The sequence below is a fragment of the Gekko japonicus genome, unplaced genomic scaffold, assembly GCF_001447785.1.
Source record: "Gekko japonicus isolate JY-2015 unplaced genomic scaffold, Gekko_japonicus_V1.1 scaffold3341, whole genome shotgun sequence".
NCBI lineage: Eukaryota > Metazoa > Chordata > Lepidosauria > Squamata > Gekkonidae > Gekko > Gekko japonicus.
The window spans coordinates 148,125-154,950 of record NW_015170996.1 but is presented as its reverse complement, the minus strand read 5'-3'; positions in this window follow the sequence as shown (position 1 = coordinate 154,950).

Genomic DNA, 6,826 nt, shown 5'->3' with positions numbered 1-6,826 from the left:
TAAAAGTCTTATTACTAAATAAGTAAAAGTTCTGTTCCGTACGAATCATAATACATGCATACGATAAACAGGTCTCAGGCATGTACTCAGATATATACATAAGGCAACTTCTTATTGTTAAATCTGAGTCCTGTTTGCTGGGTGCCATTTTTAAGGTCCTGTAGACCTTAAAACATGAAATTAAGCAAACTCCGGAGCATGATGGAAGACAGGAGGGCCTGGAGTGATGTGGTCCATGGGGTCACGAAGAGTCGGACTCGACTGTGCCACTGAACAACAACAACAGACCTTAAAAATCTATTGGGGCTAAAAGATCTATAGGGGCTGTGGTGGCTCAAGTGGTTAAGAAGCTGAACTGCAGACAGGAAGGTCGGTAGTTCAGCAGTTCGAGACCCGAGTGCCACATGATGGAGTGAGCTCCCATCTCTGGCCCCAACTCCTGCCAACCTAGCAGTTTGAAAGCAGGAAACTGCAAGTAGATAAATAGGTACCACTTCGGTGGGAAGGTAACAGTGTTCTATGCACCTCAGCATCTAATCATGCCAGCCACATGACCACGGAAATGTCTTTGGACAGCGCTGGCTCTTCGGCTTGGAAACAGAGATGAGCACCACATCCCTAGAGTCGGATTCGACTGGCTTTCAAGCAAGGGAAACCTTTACCTAGAGGAAATCGAAACATGATCCTAATGGTGGGATGAGCAATATAAAGCAACCTTTCTCTGCTGGCTGTTAGAAGCCATGGCAAGCAAGGAGAAGGGGTACCTAAAATCCCAAATTCCCCTTCCATTGCTCCAAAAAAGTTCTGAATCCCCCCCTCCAAGAACTATAGATTGTCCCCATTGAAATCACTATTTTAATATATATATGTTAAAAGAGTAAACATTTCTAGTGCTAGTAAGGAAATTCAGAATTATCTGCCTTCGAATAAAAGTCTGGGTTTTTTAAAGGTCAGGTTATAAATAAGGGAACATTTTCCCCCACAGCACACATTTAAAGGAATTTAGCATTTTCTGAATCTGAGTATATATCCCTATGTAGAGTAGGAACATCCATCATTTGTTCCGGCTTAGAAATCCTAAACATACAAATTCTAGATAGGCTTGCTTATTCCAGACTAAAGTTTTGCTGCTGTTGTGAAAGTACAAGCCATACTGTCTTGCATTTCAGCATTCATAATTCAAACTACAAATAAGATATACACAGAGCAATTGTAGCAAATTTTTTCCCAGTTAGCTCAAAATGTAGCACATACAATCTTTATGAGCAATCACTCTTATCTGTAAAGTTTTATGCATGTTAATAGAATCTGAACAAATTTAAGCAATCTTGTTTCTGCGTAAATGGAAGGGAGTTTTACAGTGCAAAACTCCACATATGCAGATAAATGAATGGCAAGAGGTGTACCCACACTGCAGCTACCTCTGCTTTGAGTGTGACACTTGAATGCTAATCTGAAAATGTAAGAAACATTCCTGGAAAATGCAGGTGCCTTTTTATCCCAGCAAGCAAAGCAAAACAAAACAGAAGGGCGATTTCTAATTTCTCCACCCTGCTAGATTGGCCCAGCAATCCCCATTCCATTTTCCATTTTCCTTTATGCAAACCAAAGCCATCAGTCTATTTTCACATTGGGGGGGGGTATTGTTTCCTTAGAACTGAATTTTTCTCACAAAACATGTATTTTCCAACATTTTATGTATAAATAACCATGGGTTGGCCCCAAATGTTCCATTCTGCTAATGGAACACTTGGTTTCAGGAGCCTTTTGCTACTGTGAGGAGCCTTTCACTGGTCAAATATGTCTCTTCCACTGGAGCAAAACTCCTTCCACCATCAGAAGACACCTTGCCGTCACATGAAATCTATACAGTAAACAACATTGGCATCCAACCTAATTACAGATCTTGGAAGTTAAGCAGGGTCAGCCTTGACTAGTATTTGGAAGGGCAACCTCCAAGGAATACCAGTGTCATGAGACAGAGGAAGGTAATGGCAAACCACCTCTTGCCTTAAAAACAAGTCTAGCTCACCACCTAGTGGTGCATAACTCTGAAAGAGCTAAAACTTCTGGCTGCCAGACAATCTTAGGAACTCCTGGCTATTCTCTGCACAATGCCATAAGATAATTATTAATTATTATTTGTCTGAAGGAGGGGCTGCAGCTCAGTGGTAGGACATCTGCTTGGCATGCAGGAGGTCCCAGGTTCAATTCCTTGTATCTCCAGTTAAAAGATCTTGCAGTAGGTGATGGGAAAGACATCTGCCAGAGACCTTGGAGAGCTGTTGCGGTCTTAGCAGACAATACTGACTTTGATGGACCAAGGGTCTGATTTAGTATAAGGCAGTTTCATGTGTTCATGTGTTCTATATAACCAACAGTGAAAAGTGGAGGACCAAAAGTATTCACAAAACTATAAACAAAGGACATGGTAAAATGCTGCTCCTAGGGAAAAGCAAGACCTGGAGAACAACATGAGGGGGCATTGGAGGTTGGCAGTGGGAGGGAGGAATTGGCAAAAAGACTCCCTTGTATTAATAGACATCTGACACAATAGAAATGCAATTCACTTATTCCTAAAAATCAGGGACCGATTCCCCACAAGCAGCTGTGCCACCCTCGCTCTTCCATTTGCCCCGGTTGTATTGGTCAATTTCACACTATTCGCTGCGTGGTCGCATTTTGACCTGCATCCCCCCCCATCTCAAAAAACAAGGTTTGAGAAGACGCGGGTGGAATCGTGGGGAGATGCAGGTCAAAATGCGACCACGCAGCGAATAGTGTGAAATTGACCAACGCAACCAGGGCAAATGGAAGAGCGAGGGTGGCACAGCTGCTTGTGGGAAATCGGTCAGGGGTTATCTTTTTATCTCTTATAGGGATACTCAGACACCTAGCAGTTTGGTTCACTAGAGAGCTGATTTGAATGGCTATTGACCTATTCACAGCTATTCAGCAGGTTGCTTCACTGTATTCCTTCCTCACCATGCAGTGCAGAGCAATTGGCTTTTTGCTCATGTGCATGCTTACACAGCTCAGTTGAGCTCCTACCCTCAGCCCGTCTTTGCTGCATATTTGCTCTGCTCAGCAAACAATTATTTAAATAGAAAATTAAATTGGTCACTAATCATATAAATCACTCATAAATAAATGCTGTGTTTTAACAGAATCCTACCCGTCAGTCTTCATCTAAGTACTCCAGGGTGATATTAATGGCTCCTGGTAGGTTTGAATTGCATTGTGCCATTTTGTAAAAACCTGATGCAAACCGACAGGTTTTGTGGCTGTTTGGCACGAACGGAAAAGTACGTTCAGCACAAACTGAACAGGGCAGACAAATGGCTCACATCTGACTGACACCTTTGAACATGGAAAGTTTGATGGTTATGTTTGTACTGAGATTTGCAGTATCCCCAATAGCAGTTCACTAATATGGAGCAGTAAGGTCACAAAGGCCCAATTTGCATCAAGCATTTGCTTCGCTGTTTTACCAAAACCACACGGGAACAGAAAAAGATCGGCTCAAAACCACATTCAGATACCCCTGGCCAACACCGTACTGACTGCAGAGTCACCCCAAATGGCCATAAAACAGTCATAAATCTATGCTGATGCTACCATAAAATCGAGAGATCAAACAAAGTGAAAGCGGTATGCGGTCTGGACACCGCCATAAAATCCGACAACCAATCAAAGTGAAAGTGACATGCAATGTAGACGGAATTTGCGTGGGTTTGGTAAAACTGCAGAGCAAATGCTAGATGCAGATTGGACCAAAGTCTATTTGTGAAGATGACTTTGGATGGCTTTTAGGGGACTTAACATGGTTGAACACAGACAAATAAGGTCTCACATAAAATCACATGTTGCATAGATGGCAAGAACGCATTTCTGCAAACATATCCACCCCACCCCCAATTTAAGTAGTACCAAAAAAAGAGTCAAAAGTACAGGCCACAGGTTTTGAAGCTTCCATTAGTATCGGCTGTAATTGTTGCAGAGTTGTTCAACAGTTACACTATGACTAGGGCCCAGTCTAGCCTGGCCCTTACGATTCAAGTGCACATCATGGTTCCCTGACAGCAGCTCTGCCTCCACGGGAAGGCTGTTAACAGGATGCAGGCAGCAGCAGGGGGATCTCCTTCACATTAGCATCATGTGCCAGAGGAGTTGGGCAACTGGGTCAGCCCCTGTGTGGATGAATGTCATGTGTGAATGTTACATTTATATGAGTTTTGTGTGAATCGTATGGTTTGTCACTTGGGGTCTTGTCCCCTTGGACTACACTGAATGGGTAAGAAACACACAGCCTCAATGGCTTAATAGAAACAAATTAAATAGCTTGGGGGGGGGGGGTCAATGGGAAATACCAGGTAAAAGAAACCAGAATGCACAAACTAAAAAGCAAAAAGAGCAAACCAATGAGAGAATACCTGACCTCTCCTAGAAGACCCCAAGAACAAGCAAAGAATATGTCTGAACTGTACGCAGGAGCCACCAGTCATTTACTGACTGCCCTGTTCCAACCATTCTTCAGTACAAGGCATAGAGCAGGGGTTCCCAATCCCATCAGGACATCCATGGGCACCACGGCTCCTGCCAGCATCTTTCCCGGCACCCACTGAGGGTTTTGATAAAGAGGGTGGGGCCACATCGGGCTCAAGCAAAGCAGGACTTCTAATTGGCTACTGGGGATCTGACTGGCTCTGCAGATTAAAAGAACCCAGTTTCAGCAGCAGTTGCCACAATGGAGCTGGTTTTAATCTCTCACTCCTCTTTCTCTGTGTCTTTTTAAGAATTACCCTTTTTCTACCTGCGCTTGGGCTTCCTCTGTGTGTGAGTGTGTGTGTGGGGGAGGGCTCTGCCTCCTATAGCAGCCTTTTTATGGATGTGCCCACCACCCTGTGTCAGAATGTCAAAGGTGCCCACAAGCTCAAAAAGGTTGGGGACCGCCGGCAGAGAGTATCATGAAGAGATGAACTAGGTGCCTTGTAAACCAAATAACTGACAGTGTTTTAAAAGCCAGTGATGCTAATAGGAGCAGCAGAATAATACAGCAAATGGTTATATGAAAAGGCAGGACCTAAGACACCTGCTTGCCGATTCCTATTAGGTGACTAGGCCAAGGTCAAGTCTCATAGCAGAACTGCCCAGGAGGATTCCTAGGACCAGATTCAAATGAATGGGGATGCGTGTGTATGAAAGACAGCGGTTGGGGAACGGATAAAGAGAATATCCGACACACACAATTTATGTCTGTCTGCTTATTCATTAAGAGAATGTAATGAAAGAAATCTCCTTATATTGGGTGTCATGTTCAGGGACACCGCAAACCTGAATAAAAATGCGATAGACATTTGAATCTATTATTCACAGTGCCTGTTTTCTGTTGAGTTTTTTATCACAACTCTCAGTCTGAAACAAACAGCATTTCAAGTGAAGTGAAGCAGAAATCAAGTGACCCCCCCTTGAAAACTAGTCATGTTTCTTCCAGAGGAAAGCAGTGTTAGTTTGCAGTAGAAAAACTAGATTCAAATCCAGTAGCACCTTAGAGACGAGCAAGATTTTCAGGGCAGAAGCTTTCATGAGCTCCCTTCATCAGATATGTATTTGACAAAGGCTCTTAGAAGCTTACAAGGGGGGGGACCCGCGATACTCGCGGGGGGGAGTCTCTCTCTTTCCCCCCTTCTCTCCCCTCCCCCCCAGTCTCTCTCTCTCTCTGTCTCTCTCTCCCCCCTTCTCCCTCTCCCCCTGTTCTCTCTCTTCCCCCCGTCTCTTGTCTTTCCCCCGTTCTCTGTCTCCCCCCCCAAGAACAGACCCTCGGAGGCCTGAAGGGGCGGCGCGAGAACCATTGCGCTTGGCTGCCCCTCTCCCGCTCTGCAGCCCCCGGGGCCTCGCTGTTCCCCAGCCGCCCGCCTGGTGGCAGCGGCAGCGGCTTCCCCCTCTTCCACACCGGCTCCGAGCCGAGGGCCGAGCGACGAGCCGCTCGCCACTCTGCCCCCCCTGCTCGCCACTCGCCTTCCAAATGCCGGCATGCGCACGGACGCTCTGACACTTTCGGGGGGGATTTAAATATCCCCCGATATTTTTTTTTAGTTTTTAGATTTTTGTGCACCCCTGGGGACTGCCCCAAGAGTGCACAAAACTCTCCCTGCCCCCCAAGTCGCCCCGGAGCGCGGATTTAGCGATCCGCACAGATGGGGCGACTTGGGTATTAGATATATAGATATTCCCAAATCTTGTTGTCTCTAAATTGCTATTGGACTCTAATCTAACATATTTATTCTTGTGTTAGTCAGATGCATCTGAAGAAGTGAGGTCTGCTTTATGAAAGCCAGTGGGGGAATAAACTTGATGAGAAAGTGCTGCTTCCCTTTGCTACAGTAGATTAACATGGCCACCCTTTTGAAAGCATTTTGAGGGGTTTTGTATCTATGCAGTGGTGGCTTTTGGCATGGTGGCTGACTGCGTAGCTGCTGCATTCCCCCAATTTATTGGCTTGCTTGGATTACATGTCCTTCAGGGTAATCATGGTCAGGTTGGGTATCGTCTCAGATCAACTGCATTAGTAAGTCTCTCCTGCTTTTGTGCCCATAGAGTCAGTCGTAGTCATCACTTGGCAGCATTCACTGCTCCAGGGCATGCTTAGAACTGAATGGCTTGAAGTGTAGTTCTCGATCAGTCCTGTGAGTATGGGGAGATCCATTAAGTATTATGAACAAACATGCTTAGCTTTGAGAGTCAGGCAAGAGGGGGAAGGGTAAGCAGTACTGGAACAGCAGAGGCACGGGATATAAGGCCTCCTCCTCGATCCCGCTTCAGCAGG